The 19373-nt window shown below is 42.2% G+C and overlaps 1 protein-coding gene across 1 annotated transcript in view; it reads left to right on the plus strand.

The window, feature by feature from the left end:
* Positions 1 to 19373, plus strand: part of EFCAB11 (EF-hand calcium binding domain 11) — a 146509-nt gene that overhangs the window by 89720 nt on the left and 37416 nt on the right. The gene's annotated exons all lie outside the window — the stretch shown is intronic.

Consider the following 19373-nt stretch of genomic DNA (forward strand, 5'->3'; position numbering starts at 1 on the left):
GTACAGGTACACCTCATTTGTTTGCCCGCCTATCGAAAGACAATAAGGTTATGTCCACCATTTGACTATAGTGAATTATGGGGCTATGAACATGGCTAAACAAGTTTTTGTTTATTTTTAAATACAAAGCTTTTTTGTTTCTGTCAGCCTGCTCTGCCTTGAATTGTAAATGCTAAGGAGCAAGTCTGAATCCCCTTGTAAGTGTGACCATAAATGGAGCACAAAGACACTCCGATTACCCCACAGTGTCTATTTTCCTTTCGCGTTTTGGCATGTGCTGACATTTTAGTAGGAAAACTATTCAGTCTCATTTATACTTAGCCCTTCATTTAGCCATGTTTTGTTGTTTCCTTGGTTTCAAATTTTATCTCTTTAGGTGAATTGGGAACTGAAGCCTTTCATTTGACTTGTGATCTTGTACATTCTGGAAGCTCATACATGTAATCGTGGAACAAATAAAGCAGCTGGAGGAAATCTTTCCTGAACAAAACCCAAGTGGGGCATTTGGGTGTGAGCCAAGATTCCGGCAGCTACGGAGGGAGATGTGAAAAGGCTGCCTATATTAAAGCAACAGCAAATCACTTCTGGCCTGATAGGAATGTCCTTTAGGTAATGATCAGATAGAGGGTAGGGACCTTTACACATTTAACTGCCCGGTCACAAAGCGAAGTGTTTACTGTAACCTTCCAAGGTCTCTGCACCAAGTTAATTTCTGTGATATACCTGAAGGAAGAGCAACCTCGTGAGTGACTCCGTGGGCTTAGCATAAATGGACATTCGGAGTCTGCTTAGTCTGAACCCAGCCTCATGCTAGATTACTGCAGGGTCCTGGGCAAGACATTGTCCATAAGTCAACCCAATAATCTTGCTGAAATCACACTGCAGTTGAAAGTTAGCCTCTCTGGAGGCAAGACATTGTTCCTTTCCTCCACCCAAAATTCAGATCTGCAATGCAAATTTAGCTACCAAACAATAGCTAATAATAAATGAAGCCCTGTGTTAACTGACTCTTTTTAGAGGTGAAAGCTTATTGTCCAAACTGATCTAATAATTAAGTAACATTTCACTGGACATTTTGAAAAGATTGGTTATTTATTTTATATATATATATATATATACACACACACACACACATACACACGTCTGGATTGACACATTCAAAAGCAGAAGCTTGTAATGGAGGTAGGTTTTGAAATCATGTAAAGGACTCTTCCAAGTTCTTAACCATTTATCAATTCATTCAGCCAACAGTACCGATTACCTAGAGCAATACTTCTCAAACATTAGATGCATAAAAGACACCTGGGGGGCTTTTTAAACCTTTCTGGGCACCTGGGTGGCTCAGTACGTTAAGTGTTAACTCTTGGGGGCGCCTGGGTGGCTCAGTGGTTTAGGCCGCTGCCTTCGGCTCAGGTCATGATCTCAGGGTCCTGGGATCGAGTCCCGCATCGGGCTCTCTGCTCGGCAGGGAGCCTGCTTCCCTCTCACTCTCTCTGCCTGCCTCTCTGCCTACTTGTATCTCTCTCTGTCAAATAAATAAATAAAATCTTTAAAAAAAAAAAAAAAACAACTATTAAGTGTTAACTCTTGGTTTTGGCTTGGGTGGTCATCAGGATCATGAGATCAAGCCCTGCGTGGGGCTCCCTCTCGGTGGGGAGTCTCCTTGGGGATTTTCTCCTTCATCCCCTCCTCTCCTCAAACGAATAAATATCTAAAAAAGAAAATTCTTTCTGAGGTCCATCTTCAGAGTTTCAGATTCAGTAGATAGTGTGGTGGGGCCTGAAAACTGTGCCTATATAACAAGCTCCCCAAGCAATACTGATACTACCGGTATGCAAACCATGTTTTGGGTACGAGAGATCTGGAGACACTCAAAATGTCAAAGTGAAGAAGACACGATCAAGTGCATAAGACAGATAGGATTCCTGTGAATACTCTGCAATGTGATTAATCACATTGTATCACTGTGTATGCAGGCACGTGTGTGTTTAAAGGCATTTCGGAGAATCCAGCACATACAAAGGAATAGAGAACTGAAACCACGTGACATGTTCAGGGACATAGAATTTGCATTTTGGGAGCCAAGAGCTCATAACTGGCCAGTGGGTGATTTGGGGTGAGGGGACATGGAGGTGAGGGGGAATATGCAGCAGGAAAGATGCCAAGAATTAGGTAAAGCTCTGATCAGAGTGGATATGTGTACCCTAAAGAATTTGGTTGTTTACTTAACCTGGTATCAGAAGGAATGAAAAAGAGAAATTGTGAAGATTCATGAGAAATCTCAAGGAAGTAAAGTTAGCAATAGCGTAGAATTTAGGCAGATATAATTTAGTCAACCCAATAATCTTGCTGAAATCACACTGCAGTTGAAAGTTAGCCTCTCTGGAGTCTGGTTTCTTCACTTCTGATAGTTTTTTGGTACACCATATGGTGATTTACATGTTCTTAAAAATTACCTGTTTTCCGGGGCGCCTGGGTGGCTCAGTGGTTTAAGCCGCTGCCTTCGGCTCAGGTCATGATCTCAGGGTCCTGGGATCGAGTCCCGCATCAGGCTCTCTGCTTGGCAGGGAGCCTGCTTCCCTCTCACTCTCTCTGCCTGCCTCTCTGCCTACTTGTGATCTCTCTCTGTCAAATAAATAAATAAAATCTTAAAAAAAAAATTTACCTGTTTTCCATTATTTTTGAGGTTCTTTTTCTATCCAGTAAATAGTCAACCAGTCATCCTTGCCCAAAATTGTTTGTCTTATTGAACGATTGGACTACAAAGATATTGACAATGAAGTATCTTACAAAAATAGGCTTTTTTCTTACAGAAGCAATGCATGCTTACTATAAAAACTATAGACCAAAAAAAAGCATCCTATAATCACATCTATTATTTAGAAAATCACTGCTAAAACCCCCAGAGACTAACATCCTGGATCCTTTAGTATGCCCATGTGCACTTTTCCCTATGGAAATAGGGTCATACCATATATTCTGAAAACTAGCAGTCTGCTGGTTGTTGGACACATGCACAATTCCCACTGAATTCCCATTGTTTGGCATTTGGTTTGTTGAATATCCCCTGTGGCAGATGCCTATGCAGAAAGTTGAGGAAGGGGAGTCAGCCAAGCAGAGAGGGTGGGGTGGAGAGAAGAACATTCCAGGCCCTAGCAGAGACCTTGAGGTAAGGAGACCTTGACATCTGGGGAATGGAAAGTCTTCTGTGGGACCCAGAGGACTGCAGGCTACAGAGATTGAAGTCTTGCCGCCAAGAGCCTGTGCTTGGACATCCCAGGCAATGACTGGCTAGAATTAAGTCACTCCAGAAAAGAATAAAAAGAGATAAAAACCCTGTAGCCTATCACTGAACAGTATTCCTTTCTGACCAGATTGTTGGAACACATGGTTGTTTTCACCAACTTGATTTCGACAAAGTTGTTTTGGCAAATTGCTTTCAGTCGAACTATCCAGATCCAAATTAACGGGATCTGGGCACTTCCTGGATCCGGCAGTAAGCCGGAGCTGGCTCGTGCAGGCTCCCAAGCCAGTTCTGCCCACCTTTGCCCACCTCACATTCAGTGATGTCACCTTAGCAGCTTGAAATCAGCAAAATGTATGAATCAGGGAATTTTCCTTTTTTTTTTGTTCCTGTGAAAACCAGTTCCCCAGCACACCACTAGATGTAGCTGAGTGAGATGGAAGAAGCCCCAAATCAATGGGTTTCGGCCTGGGACTCAAACACTGAAGTGGTTCAGCAGGTCTAGGCAGCATTAACTTTGGAGTCAGAAGGGCCAGGGTTTGAATCCTAACTGTCATTTTCCTCCCATCTCCAGAGGAGTAATTAACTTCCCTAAGCCTCAGTTTTTTTATATGTGAAATAGGGTCACTAGTATTTAACTTACAGATTTATTATAAAAATGGATCCTTGAGAGATAGAAGCTATTATGATGATTACTGTAATGAAGGAGGAGCATGAGGGCGTTAAGTTGATTTTGTAATTTGAGTTGAAGTTTGAGTTGCTTCGGGAGTTTTAAGTAGAGAATCCTATAATAACAGCAATAGCTAACATTATGGAGTGTTAATTACATGCTTCTCTGTGCATTATTTAATTGAATCCTCAAGAGAACTCTAAGAGGTAAATACCAGTGATATAATTACCCCCATTCGATAGTTAAGGAGCCTGAGGTTTAAGTGAACTAACTTAGCTGGTCATTGCAGAGACAGGAGTTGGAATGCAGGTTTATCTGAGTTCAGAGTCCATGTTCTTAACCACTGTGCCTATAGGGTCTCTACTCACTAGAGGCATCTAAGCTACAGGATATCAATTTATGAAGCCCATGAGTTTTTGAAGTCTTAGGTGTGAATGTGGTCACACTGGAGGGATCTATAGAGTAAAAGAAGCACGATGCAACCCTGGTATTTAAAAGGCAATGAGAATTTAGAAGAGGAAGCAATGTGGGGCTCCAGGGTGACTCAGTCAGTTAGGAGTCCACCTCTTGATTTCAGCTCAGGTCATGATCTCAGGGTTGTGGGATCGAGCTCCACATAGAACTCCACGCTCAGTGGAGAGTCTGCTTGAGATTCTCTCTCCCTCTCCCTCTGCCACCCCCTCCCTACTCCCAAGCTCATGCTCTCCCCTCCACCTCAAAAATAAATAAATCTTTTTAAGAAAGAAAAAGAGAAAGCAGCATCAGCATCTAGACATGCCACAGGGAAATCAGAAAATATAACAATCAAAAAGGATTCCTTGGATTTGCTAATCCAGATGAAAAGCATTAATAAATCTCAACAAAAGGAATTGGGAGAAGATCATGGAAACTGAGGCCAGCTTGCTTTGGGTTAAGGAGCAAATTGATGATGAAGAAGCAGAGGAAACTGGTGTAAACTGCCTTTGATAAATAAGATTCTAGAGAATTAATTTTGGAATCTAGGGAGCTATTTCACAACACTTATGTATTGGGAAGAAGTAGTGAGTAGAAGTGAAGTATAGGAACATGATTGAAGGAGCCAAGTTCTTTAGGAGGCAAGAGGAATGGGATCAAAGCCTGGTTGAAGAACTATGACTGGATAACACTGGGATCGATCAAGCCTGGGAGTGGGTTTTGTAGGTTGCGTGGGATAGAAGAAGAAAGTGAAGCGATGAGGACAATGGTCCATATAACTAAAGGCATAGCACTATGTGCTCTAAGCCAGGTAGAGAGTAAGTAAAACCAGACAGACACCTGTAGACTGAGAAAATGTAGAGTGGTCAGGGTCCTAGAAGTCTCAGAGAGCAATAGAGCTCTAAGAGTGGAAAGCTGTGTGCAGTGAATGGGATCTTGATATTGGATAATTCATATGCAGAGACATTCTGTGTAGCTGGCAAAACCCCCGGTCTAGCTTAGAAGGTTAGTCTTTGAGGCAGAGTAGAGGTGAAGTTCATCAGAATTGAGGAGATCAAGGGATTCTAGGCCTAGAGTTGTGATTGAGACCTGACATTGGTATCCTCTTGAGTCTTCACCCAAAAAGACTGCATCTTTTCATAATTCTTTGTTATTAATCCAAATGTTTATATCTAAAGATGTCCCTCCCAGTTAAGGTGTAAACCCTTCTGATGAAGGGTGACATATTCTTTAATTGGTGCCTGAGAGATCTGATAGAACCTTCTACCGTCTCTCAGAATCCTCTTCCTGGATTTGGTGGGGAGCGAATATAAAAGTCCTAGGTTCATTTCTTCTCCCTCTAAGGGATGTACAGCTTACACTTTCAGAGGAACAATGTGAATAATAATCACTGTCATTTGTTAGGCACCTGCTACATACCAGATACCGTGCTAAGTACCTTACATAGATTATATCTTTACGGCCTTATAACAACTCAACAAGATGGGTAGAGATTATCCCTTGCCTAGGGTTACTCAGCCCATTAGTGACGGAGCCAGTATTCAAACTCAGGCAGTCTGCCTCCAGAACTCAAGATCCTCACTATGAAAAATGATCTCTTGATGCCTGGGAGACCCAGGTTAGCCTTATGCTGGACATCAGTGTATTCCTGTTCATGAAGGAAAAGGAAAGTAGCCACTTGGAGATCCCTTGTCCTTGTCCCACGGGCACAGTTAGTACTAGGGCTCCTGACTGGCTTCTATCTTTAGATCTTCAGTCTGCTTCCCTCTGGAACATAACTCAAATGTTTTGAGCAGCCATCACCCCATATAGCTCCACTTTCCCCTAACAGTGCCCCTCGCTGCTAGGGGCAATGCGAGATGTCTTCCCAAAGCCCCCTTGAAGTTAAACCTTGGGCTCTTCTTGTAAGAGGGCTGAGGAATGACATGAAAGGCATTTCAGTCTATCACTGTCTCTTGGAAATATTGGAAGGTTGTTTCACACAGATACATTACTGTGATAGAGCTTGTCTATTCAAAGTACAAGGAAGCTTTACTGTAAGAATGCCCAGAAAAGTAATGTTAAGAGGTATACAAGGAGAAGAAAGCCTTTCTTTTGTAATGATAAAAGTGATTTGTTCAGTGGGAAGGACTTCCTTGAGAATCATATTAATTTGCTTCTAAATTAACTTGCTATTTTTTGAAAACTAGTTTCAGCAAGTGATATCTTACCCCATACATGCCCAACTCCAACTTTTGTATTTAAAAGATGCTTTTACCAGTCTCATACTTAGATGAATTTCTGATGCATAATTAGAAAGTACTGATGGAAGAGCAATGGATGAGCATACATTCTTAAAACTGTTCTATGTTGGGCATTTCTTTTAGTGTGTATTCACTGACTTTTTATTTTGACCCATATCTTCAAGAGTAAAAGAATATTTCACCTTATCTTTCAAGAAGAATACAGTTTTGTTTTCTTTCAAAGTCAGGTATCTTCCTAAGTAATATCAATTTTGTACCAATCCCTAATTCCTCTAGTCCCCCTACCCCATTGCCTCCTCCAATACAAACAGAGTGAAAGACACAGGCTAACAAGAAGTAAACCTGGAGAGTCCACCCCAGAATGGTGCAGAAAAAATACCAAGGAGGGTTTACCTTACTCCTTATCATGGGGCCAAAGGCCAGAGGTCCTAGAAATCATAACAAAAATGAAGCCAGGAAATTGAGTTGCACCTAGGATTTTATTAAGGTCCAGGTGTCAGCACTCAGGGGTTGAGGCAAAACCAAATGTTGGGTGGGAGGAAGCAACCAAGAAGCCCCAGAGTAAACAGCGGAAGAATGAGCTGTGCAGAAGGTGCTCAGGGTGGAATTCAGCTGTGGAGGGCCAGTGTCCCGGGCAGTGTTATCATGGGCACCTTAGCTGGCTTGTATCTTCTGCCCTGTGTCATTCACCTAGCCCAAAGTTTCTCTACGAGTGATCCATGGCCCAAAGCGGTCAGTGAGGTCAAAATGATTTTCCTGATGCTAAGGCACTAAAGACCTTGTTTCACTCTGCCGACATTGCGTTCATACTACAAAAACTGGGGGAGGTAAGATCGCATGAATTGTTTTACCTGTTTTTAGCATGAATCAAGACGGTAGCACCCAACTGTATCTAGGAATCATTGTATTCTTTATCACCTTGCCCTCAGAGTTTAAAAAAAAAAAGTCAGTTTCACTTAAGAATATTCTGGTAAAGCAATAAGAAATCTCAATCCTCAAATGCACATCTTTTTAATATGCTCGAAAGTATTTGTATAGCATTCCTGTCCCATGCTACAGCATGGTGGTTGTCTCCAGGAAAAGCTCTTGGCACAATTGTTTAAGTTGAAATCTGAACCGGCCACTGTTTTAATGGAACACTTTTTTTTTTATTTGAAAGAATGACTGACAAACTATCATTATTCAGACTTGAGTATCCAGTCAGCGTTTTCTTAAAAATGAATGAAGTGAGCCTGTCATTTCAAGAAAAACAACTGACAGTGTTTGTTGCCAATGAGGAGATTCGAGCTTTCAAGTGAAAATTAGAATTTGGGAAATTTGTATCCACTACTGTGAGCTTGACAGTTTCTCAATACTTAAAGACTTTTTTCTGGTGAATTCAATGGTGATATTAACAAATGTGGTTTTTTTTATATTGTATAATGAAATGTGTTAACATTTAGAAGATCTGTGTAACTCAGTGAATTAATATTTTTCAGACAACCAATGCATGATTTTACAAAATCATGCTTGGGCAAAAGATCTATTGAAAGTACAAGATATGCCACTGGATTTTAATGTAACAAAGTATGAAAAGTTAATTGATGTGGTTTCAAATTCTACATTGCAGCCAACCTTTAAGAAACTATCACTTAATTGAGTTACAGTGGAGTATAAGAAAAGAATATCTGTAATTATCTGAGAAGACTACCCACCCTTTCAGCTATGTGTCTGTGTGAAGCCGTATTTTTCTTTATATACTACAGTCATACCACCACAAAAGGGATTCAGAAGCAGATACAAGAATCTAGCTATAATTTATTAAACAAAACATTGAAAATACTTGCACAAATGTAAAATCTCTTATCACTGGTTTTTTGTTTTGTTTTGGAAAATTTATCTGGTTTTCATAAAAGCATGCAATTTATGTTAAAATGCAGTGAAATTACTATCAATTTTTAATGAAGTAAGATTTTGACATTTTCCCAGCTAAAATTTCTAGTGGGACAAATATTGACAGATAAAGCCCCTGTAAACAGAAACTCTTCAGGATTCTCAATCTTTAAGAATGGGAGGGAATCTTAAAGCTACAAAGTTGTGAGAACCAACAGTGTGCTACATACCATGACGTGGGCCTGGCCTTGTGCAGGCATAATGTGGTGTACTGGACAGATGTGGACCTTGCCCCCAGAGCTAATAGTCACCTAAAATGAAACAGATAATTCCCATGGAGTGTGGTAGGTACGGTGATGGGAGAAGCAGCAGGTGATATGGGAGTGCACTGTGGGGCACCTGGCCCTGTGTTGGGGAGACTTTTAGCAGGAAGTAATGTCTCTGCTGATTCCTGAAAGATGAATAAGAGTTAATTAGGCAAAGAAGAGAAGTTTATTGCTTTGGGATTATGGGAAAACATGTACAAAGGTCCCCATGCAAGGGGTCATGGCTTCATTGCACAAATAAAAGAAGTCTAGTGTCATTGGATCACAGAGTGGAGGGGATGGCAAGATATGAGGCTGGACTAGAAGGCAGCAGCCAGATTATGAGGGTTTTTGTGAGATCAGGAGTGAGGACCTCCTCTTAGGAGAAATGGAGCATCCTGGAGGGTTTTACAAAAGGAGGGTGACATCAGATTGCATTTTAGACAGATCTCTCTTGACTGTAGAGAATGGATACCTAGAGGTAGCGGGGTACTGGTTAGAGGTTATTGTGGCAATCAAAGAGAGTTGGTGGAATCTGGGCTATGGAATGGTTGAGGTATTGGAGAAATGTATTTGGATTGAAGAGGTATTTTCATGGAGAAGTTTACAGATCTAGGTAAGTAGATTGGTTGTGTTTAGAGAAGAGTGGCGTAGGCATCAAGATTGAATCTAGGGGGCGCCTGGGTGGCTCAGTGGGTTAAAGCCTCTGCCTTCGGCTCAGGTCACGATCCCAGGGTCCTGGGATTGAGCCCCGCATCGGGCTCTCTGCTCGGCGGGGAGCCTGCTTCCTCCTCTCTCTCTGCCCGCTTCTCTGCGTACGTGTGATCTCTCTCTCTGTCAAATAAATAAATAAAATCTTAAAAAAAAAAAAAAGATTGAATCTAGGTTTCAGGTTTAGCACCTTGGAGTAATGATAATGTTCATTGATAGAGGGAATGTAAGAAGTACAAGTTTAAAAAGGAGAAGGAGAGGGGCATCTGGGTGGCTCAGTCCATTAAATCACTGCTTTTGGCTCAGGTCGTGATCCCAGAGTCCCAGGATCGAGTCCTGCATCGGGCTCCCAGCTCCGTGGCGAGTCTCCTCCTCCCTCTGACCTTCTCCCCTCTCATGCTGTCTCTCTCAAATAAATAAAAAAATAAAATCTTAAAAAAAAAAAAAGAAGGAGGAATTCCATTCGGATCACCTTCGGGCTGTCTAAGAGGAGATGCCCACTCAGCATTTGGATCTGCAGTTCTGAAGTTGCGGGGGAGGCAGATCTGGACTAGAGACATAGATGTTGAGTCATTAGTATATTAATTGTAACTGAAGCCAGGGGCTAGATCTCTCAGAGAGAGGATTTAAGCAAGAAGGGAAGACTGCCCAAGAGAGAACCATAGGGAGTACCAACAATGAAGGAATGAAAAGGTACCCAGAGCATTAAGGGAGTCCAGAGACAGATGTAGTCATTTGAGACCGAGGGAGTAGAATTTCAAGAAGGAAGGAAGGATGAGTCATGACCAGTGCTGTCAAGAGGTCAGTAAGATGAGCACTGAGAGCATCTTTTCGATTTAGCAACAAGGATGTAGTTGTTGAGTAATTGACTGCATCCAGAACAATGTCATTGGGGTGGCAGGTTCTCAAGAGCTTGAAAAGGAGGAACAAGAGAGGGGAGGGGTTGGTGGAGGAGAGAGGGGAAAGATGCAGAGAGTGTGGGAGGCAGGAAAACAGAGAGAGAGAGATTGATTTGAAATTCTCATTCTCTGGGGAGGAGCCCATTAGAGAGAGAAGGTGGAAGATATAAGAGAGAAGGGAAAATCAGTAGAGCAGGTTCCAGAAGAGTCGGAAGGGGAGGAGATTTGGAAAGCAGGTAGAGGGAAGCCAGGTCTCCAACAGGGAACTAAGTTCCAATCAGGGCATGATGTGGGGAGGGCATTAGCTGAAGAAACTGAGGGCATAGAATAGTTTAATTAGAAATGGAAGTTCCAGGGTGCTTGGTGACTTAGTTAAGTGTCTGATTCTTGGTTTCAGCTCAGATCATTATCTCAGGGTCGTGAGATGGAGCCTTGTGTCAGTTTCCTGCTGAGTGTGGAGCCATCCTTTCTTTCCCTCTCCCACCGTCCCTCCCCTGACTCTCCCTCTCTAAAAAAATAATAATAATAATTTGAAAAATAAACAGAAGTTCCATGATGCTCAATAGAAAGGTTTAGGAGGAGGAGAACAGTGGGAGTTTGGGTCATAGGAGAAAAGACACAGCAGTATGAGGAAGAAGATGGGAGAGACTGAAGGCCACAGGGACTCACCAGAGTGACCACACTTAGCAGTTATGAGGAGACAGGAAGGATGTACAGAGAACTGTATCTTTAGATATTGGTAATTTAATTACAGCAATCTTAATCTTTTTACACAATGATGCGGTTTTATATCACAACCTAAAAATTACTCTCAACAATAGTGGGGGTTTTTTTGTTGTTGTTTTTTTTGTTTTGTTTTTTTACTGAAACGTTATTTTCTGGCCAATTCAAATTATCCTTATGTGTTTTTGTTGTTTACTTTTATGTTCACCAGGTTAAATCTTCAGTTATGCTACTGCCATTAAGAGTTTCCTATGTAGAAAAATCTATTCATTATGAACACATTTATTGCTTCATTGAGTTGCCTATTTAAAATGCAGAGAACCACAAATTAAATGTAGTGCTTTTTCATTTTGAAAAAAAGCGGATGAATGGGTACTATTTTCTTGAATACATCATGTTTGTCTTACGTAATTAACAGTCCAGATTCATAGGCTAACAGATGCCAATCCTTGCTTGTTTTGATATTTGTTCCTTATTGAAAGGGATGTTTCCTAAGACTTGCGTGTGCCATGTTCTGTATCAAAGGGAATGATAAGGCAGATGTAATAGAGACAGTTGCTTGGTGGTGGCGGGGGTGGGGGGCAGCTAAGTGGTCAACAGAGAGGTTGGTCTCCGAAATCTATTTCTCTGAGGTTAATTATGCAAAGTATAAAACAATTTCTTCACTGAAATTGTAAAATTAAAATATCTCAAGCAGCTTCCATATAAGGTTAACCCATTAAATACTTCTAGATTCCAAGTATATAGCCATCTACTAAATATGCATTGTATATAAGACTTTGGTGTTTGTTCCAGATATCTTCTTTAATAACATACCCTAATGCCTCTCACTACATACTGTGTTGAATATGTGTGAGTGGGGACTATGATATGGTACAAGGGCACCGTTAAATGAAAAATCTACTATTAATCGTTAGTGGATCTGATCTGGAGGTCAGTTTATTTTTTTTATTTCTTTCTGCTGTAACCCTAAAGAGGCCTTGTATTCCATTTCTAAACCATATAATGGATTCTCCTGTCAGTGAAGCTGTAGCAGGCTGATGGAGGGAGCTGTCTCTTTGAGGCCATGTGATACCATCTAATCCCACAAGGCTCACAGTCCTACTAGCTCTGTTAGAAACAGAAGCCCCTGCATTCCCTCTGGTTGTCTCATCCCAGCCCACTCTGATCTTCATTTGTTCTGATCAATCTCCACGTTCCCCCTCCTTCAGACTTTCAAAGGACATGTCTGGCATCCTTTTCCCATCAATGAACTTTCCCACGTCCTTAACTGGCAGGTGAAACATTGCATCTGCCTTCTTGCTTTAGCTGACATTTGGCTCTTTCCTGAGAGCTTTGCCCACTTGGTCTTTCAAGCGAACACTGCTCCAGAAGCAGGATGCTGTTTGGAGACCGTCATTTCCCAGCCCGTGATAAACCCTGCTCTTTTGATCATTCTGCCCTCTGGCTGATCTTCCCTTCATGTGCATGGCACTGTCATCCACCAATGTCCAGGTCACATGCATCACACAGAGCCGCCCCCAGACCCAAAGTCCTGACATCACCTGGGGGCCTCCCAGAACTGTAGCTTTTCAGTTCCTCCACTCTCTCAGTTACAGTGACCTTCATCTCCATCATGTCCGCTCCCTTACCTGTGCCCTGGATCACTACCAGGAAATGCAGCATCTCTAAAATCTCACATCTAGATAGCTGTTTTCCACAACTCAGGACCTCTGATACAATACTGGGTAGTAAGAATGGTTAGTGACATCCCTGTTGTGTTTCTATCTTTTTATAGAAACGCTTCTATAGTCTCACCACTTAGTGTGATGTTGCTATAGGGTTTGGCTGGAAGGGAAAAATCTCTTGTATTCTAAATCTGCTCAATTTTTTCCATTGTAAACAGGCATTGGGTTACTTTGAATGTTTTTTCCTATACATGTGAGATGCTAATGTTTTTCTCCCTTAATCTGATACCCGTAGCACTAAATATTTTCTCCTCCACTTTTTCTCTCCTAAAACTTCTTTTAGTTTAATGTCTGTGCTTTCACTTAAATTGTCTGTTCCTCCTTCCTTTCAGTTCCCCACCCCCTCCTTTTTTAGATCTCTGTACTGCATTCTGGGAGATTTCCTCAGTTTTGTCTTCCAGTTCATTGAATCTCCCTTAAGCTGTATCAAACTTGCCAATTATATTTGCTCATTCCGGGATTTTCAGCTGGCTCCTTTTTATTTCTCTCTCTCTCTCTCTCCTTATTTCATAGCCTTTAAAAAATGTTTTTAATTGAGATGTAATTGATAAATAACATTAAATTAGTTATTAGTCTCCAGTATAATGATTAGATATTTGTATACATTGCAAAATATCCACCACAATGTTTAGTTAATATCCATTACCCTCCATAGTTATAAAAAAAAATTGGCTTCTTCTTGTGATAAGGACGTTTAAGATCCCCTTTCTTAAAGACTTTCAAGTATGCAATATGGCATTAGTAACTAGTCACCACACTGATATTACATCCCGGTGGCTTTATTTTATACACAATCTTCTATATATTACAATCTCACTTGATAGCTGTTTTTCCATTATGACTGAGGATTTTAAAAGTCTTCTTTAGAGTGTTCTGTTCTGTTCTCTCTTCTCAGATGTGAATTGTTTCATTCACTGGACTGTCTTTAATCATGCTGCACATCCTTGTGTATTTTGTAATTTTCTTTTCTTTTCTGGAGAGCATAGCTTCCCTATGGATTTGCTTTACAACGGTTCCTCTGAGGGGTGGTTTTGAGATCCTTAGCTCTGAGACAAGTCATAAATTAAGCATGGCTTGGGATTCCCACTGCAGAGAAATAACAGTGTCTGAGCTTACGGGCAGGGCAGACTCAGATACTAGTCAAGTATAGGCATCTTTGTTTCTAGTCACAGGTAATTTGGGGTCTTGACCCTAAATGAAATAATAGAACTAATCTCATCCCACCCTACTCCATCCCCTGATATCTGTAGGGCATATTCAGTCCCTTTCCCTTTGCAGATACAGAAACGTAAGACCCCCGCAGTCTTCCTAGCACCTGCCCCTACCCCAATTTCCCCATGCCCAGAGAGTCTTAATTGTTACTTACCACTGGGGGTAATTATCCTCTCCTATTTACAGAGGCATGCTTTTCTTGTTTTTGAAAATCATTTTAACTTGTCAAGTCCCCAGCAAAAAATAGAATATCATTCAGATACTTAAATTCAAGAGATTTTAATGAAGATACTATTCATAGAAATATGGGCAGGAATAAAGACTCCAACAAGGTCATTTGAGGTACCCAGAGAGTAGGAACAGCAGCATGCTGTCACCACACCGAGTCCTGAAGAGGCAGAGGAGGAAATGTCATTAATGGGGTCTAGGGACAGCTGGCAGTGTCAATAAGGGGCCTCCTGGTGGGAGCTGAGTTTGAAGGGAAGTAGCCACTGTTAGAAGGCAGGCCTGAAGTAGGGAGGGAGTGAGAAAGAGATATCCTATCTTCTCTCTTCCTACCCTCCTATCTCTTGCTGGTACCTTCTGCTGGCCAAACCCAACGGGAAGACAGCCAACAAGGGAGCGCAAGTAATGTGATCCAGAGGGGTACAGAGCAAAGCAGAGAATACAGATAGAAAATAAACAGAACAGGCTTATATGGTTTGAAAAAAAAAATTTTATCTGTCATTTTTTTTTTTTTTAAAGATTTTTATTTATTTATTTGACAGAGAGAGATCACAAGTAGGCAGAGAGGCAGGCAGAGAGAGAGGAGGAAGCAGGCTCCCCACGGAGCAGAGAGCCCGATGCGGGGCTCGATCCCAGGACCCTGAGATCATGACCTGAGCCGAAGGCAGCGGCTTAATCCACTGAGCCACCCAGGCGCCCCTATCTGTCATTTTTGTATGTTGCAACAGACTGAGAATTTTCAGCAAGTGTTTACTCTGCCCATGTTGACTCAAAAGTCTAAGAATCCCTACTTCGGCCCCTTACCCAGCTGACTTCCTCATTCAGGCACACCCCTGACATTTGTATGCCTGCAACAAGAGTACACGTGGAATCCCACATGCTCTGTGTGTGTGTCTATATATAGTATATCTCCATATTGATTATATAGCAAGGTAAACTACTAAATATACTTTCTCTTCCTACCTTGACAAATACACTTTAATAACAAGCTAGGAGGCAAAGGTTTGATTAGAAACCATCACTTCCTTGGAGGGCCACATGGGACATCTATGGTGAGGGGGAGAACTGGCCCCTGGTCCCCGGCTGTGCTCCCTGTGGAAAGGGACCTCACACACTTATGTGGACAGCAGCCCTCATGCAGAGCTTAATCCACATTTCCTATAAACAGCCACCCTTTGAGGGAGCCCTCAGGAAGAGGCCTCCACAGGCACTGAAAGTGGCCCTGGAGCTGTTTGGATAGGGAATCAATCCTAGGGTCCTGGGTATCTGGAATGCCCTCTAAAAGGTGGAATGTGTGGGCCTGAGTGGGCACATCCCCTTGGTCCTGCATACTCCTTGTTGTGGAGAAGGGTGCAGCCAGATAAGGGCCAGAGCAGAGTCCTCCAGAACACAGGATGCACAACAGGTCCCCTCTGGCCTGGGTCTGCTGCTGGTTCCATTAATCTTGTCCATCAACTTCAGGTCCCCTCTGGTCTGGGTCTGGTGCTGGTTCCATTAAACTTGATCATCAACTTCAGTCAGGCCCTCCATTCCCTTCCCCTTCTAGGTTCTTCTGAGGCTCTTGTAAGGCTACCTTGCTACCCTGTCTAATCTACAGTCTGGGTCCATTATGCTCTTGGTAATGCCCTCAACTTCCCAGCACTGATTTTTCCATCACTCTTGCCTGGCAAAACCGCAGCCCCGGGTCTGCCTGACTCTCCTTCTGCCTTAACGCTGAGGCCCTTGAGTACCTGCAGTGCACGATGTAAGCAGCATAAACGGGTCCAGGCTCGCTGGGCCTCTGTGCCATCACGGGGCCTTCATTCCTCCAGGTTCCCTGGGTCACAGAGGAGCATTTTCAAACTTTGGCCACTTTTGTCAGGCTCCTTTCCCACCATCGTCCCTGTCACGCTCAGCAAATTGCTCCCCATTTCTTAAGAAAATTGAAGTCCTCAAATGACCAGTGTCTTTTCTTCCCTACTTCCCTCTACAATTTCACTGGACACTGTTGATAAGAACCAGGGGGATGAGGAAGATGGCAGTCTCTCACCATTGACTTGCCACTGTGACTCCTTCCCTCTTGTCACAGTGGCAAAGGCGCTGTTCTCTCCACCCCACAGTCTCAGACAGATCCTTCCACTGTAGCTTAGGATTCTGCCTCCCTCTGCTTCCTGTGGACTTGAGTGCCTCAGTTAGCCTCTCTGTCTGAAGCCATCATTGAAGCCGCAATGCCCCCTCTGGTCTCACATCCAGATCCCTTCCAGTCCATTGTGACCTCATTTCTGCCCCAGGAACTCTGCTGCTGCAGCTGCTCTGACCAGGTTCAACAATGACATCTTGGATCAGATACAACAGTGACGTCTTGGTTGCTAAAACCAGTGGGTGCTTTGGTTGTTCTCCTTAGCATTTGACACTGACAAGCTCACCTCCTAAACATGCTCTTAGCCCTTGACACCACTCTCTTCCTGCTTTCCTGGCTGACTTTCCCAGTCTCCTTCCTTTAAATGTCGTCTTCCTCAAAGTTCCCTCCTTACCTGCTTCTCTGCTGATTCATCAGACTCCCCAGCGCCTGACCTGTACGAGGTGTTCCGTCAATATCAAATTATGTGTGTAAATCAAGCTGCTGGTTTCAAATTCAAGCCGTCTACTCAAAAGTCTTTCAAAGTTGAAGCAAGAAGGAGCAAACTTTTTTTTCTTTGGGTAAGGATACACATTTCCAATTATAAATGATGTATTACTTATTGCAACTGGAGTCCACTGAGGGGAAAAAACCATAATAGCTTATTTCAGAACTAATATGGCTATACGTTAGCAACAGAAATGATGTAGCTATCTTATTAGAAATACAACAAAGAGATTACTTAGCAGCTGTCTCCCCACACTGTCATTTCATTTTGCTCTGTGGTTCTTGGCAGAGAATCTAGAAAAGAAAAAAAATAATTAAGCCACTCTGTGTTCTCTCAGACTAAACGATCTCTGCTGTTCTGAGAAACAAATCTTAAAAGGCAATGTGTATTCCATGATTATAGGAAATAGAACATTTTTGGTTTTTTTTTTTTTTTTTCCCCAGAGACATGTGGTTAAACATGATGGCCTCTTCCCTTCCAGGTCTAGTTGTAAAGTTTCTCTTAGCTTTATGTTCCAAATGTAGAACTCGAGGGCCACACACTGGCCTGGGGGCCATCATTAGATCCTGAAACCCAGTTTGAAAAAAGAGAACTCCACAGAGGTCCATTTTAGGGCTTTCTTTTCATTGAGATAAAGAGATACCACATGTAGAGCATTGGGTTGTTCATTCATTCAACAAATAATTATGTTAATAGCCACTTACAGTCATCTTAGAATGGATATTATTTAATGTGTGGAAACCTACTTGGCAGAAGTTGCTGAGTTTATTTGTAACTTTATTTGGTCTTTACCTGCCAAGGTTTCTTCCCCCCACCTCCGACCTGTTAGCAAGATCTACTGTGCATAGACCCACATGTCATTATTGTTACGATTCCATCTGTTCCTGCTGTAGTCGTCATAACAACAAGCTGGGTCATGTTATCTTTGTGCCACTCTATACCTAAGCAGAAGGAAAACTCAGTCAGTCCAGGCAAAGAAGGACTTGTCAAAATTAAATCAGAAGTCAGGACTCCGTTGCCAGATGATTTGTGGAGTTCACACTTCTGCAGCCTAAGTATGAACTAAGAAAGGGATCTTGTGACCACTTTCATTTTAGGTACATTTTTATGGCTCACAGGGAGATAGATGAGATGTACAGATTTCATGGAGGAAATTATTCATGCTCTTAATCTTCTGGCTTTACTCACATGCCCAGGACAGCACAAGGCAAAACTGAATGCAGGGCATAGCCCAGGCAAAGAGCTCAAAGCGTGTCAGCGTAGGAGCATGAAAATCACTGCCTACAGTGACCTAAATGTATGACTTGGGTTGCATTTGAGGTTGTGGGGAGTGGTGGGGCTTGCGGCAAACTGGAGAGCTCCCAAGTTGCCTAAAGGCATGCATGTTTAAAAAAAACTGAAAAACCAGGGGCGCCTGGGTGGCTCAGTGGATTAAGCCGCTGCCTTCGGCTCAGGTCATGATCCCAGGGTCCTGGGATCGAGCCCCGCATCGGACTCTCTGCTCCGCAGGGAGCCTGCTTCCTCCTCTCTCTCTGCCTGCCTCTCTGCCTAGTTGTGATTTCTCTCTGTCAAATAAATAAATAAAAAATCTTAAAAAAAAAACAAACTGAAAAACCCTGAGCTGGCCACACAAACACATGCTTAGCGACTCAGTACTGCCCCAGCTTGAGTTTTAGTCTCTATCTATATCATGCCTGTCCCTTGACACATTTCCTCTCATCCCCTTGGAGTGGCCTTAGCTCACTCTTCCTCTTCCCAGTGCCCACCATCTCCAACTGCTCCCTGCCTCAGACGAAAGCTGCAATCAGAAAATTTCTACCTGTTTTAAAGAACAATGTTAACAAAATGTGCCTCTGTTTGAGAGTGGTTGCTTATAGAGGAACAAACCAGCATTTAAAAAACTTTCCGATCTTTATTAGGTTTTATATTATACATATGATACACGTTCTTCATTTAAAACTCCTAATAATATAGAAATAAAATGTTCACACCATTCTCCCCTCTGCCAATCCCATTCCACAGATAGACGCTAAGAACTGTCTGTGGTGTATCTATCCAGAGTTTTTTCTGAGCATGTAAACTGATGTATACATGCACATACTTATATATGTAGATTATATATAAATGTAATCGTATTAAAATGCTACCGTACCATTCTGCCACTCACTTTTTCGTATAATATAGACAGATTTTCATAATCGTATAATTGTATCACATTCTTTATATCGCATTCTGCTTTTCTTTCAGCAGTTTATCAGTACACAGTAATTTACTTCAGCAGTCACTATTATTGACATTTAAATTGCTTCTAGCTTTTCTGCTCTTTTTCTGATCAGATTCAGCAATCATAGGCATCTCCATGGTCAAAACCTAACTCCTGATCTTTTCCCCAAAAGCTGCTCTCTTACAATTTTTCCATTTTAATGAATTTAATTTAATGAATGGCATCTCCATCGTTTGTGTTGCTTATGCCCTAAACCTCA

Source organism: Meles meles, chromosome 6 (genome assembly GCF_922984935.1).
Source record: "Meles meles chromosome 6, mMelMel3.1 paternal haplotype, whole genome shotgun sequence".
Classification (NCBI taxonomy): Eukaryota; Metazoa; Chordata; class Mammalia; order Carnivora; family Mustelidae; genus Meles; species Meles meles.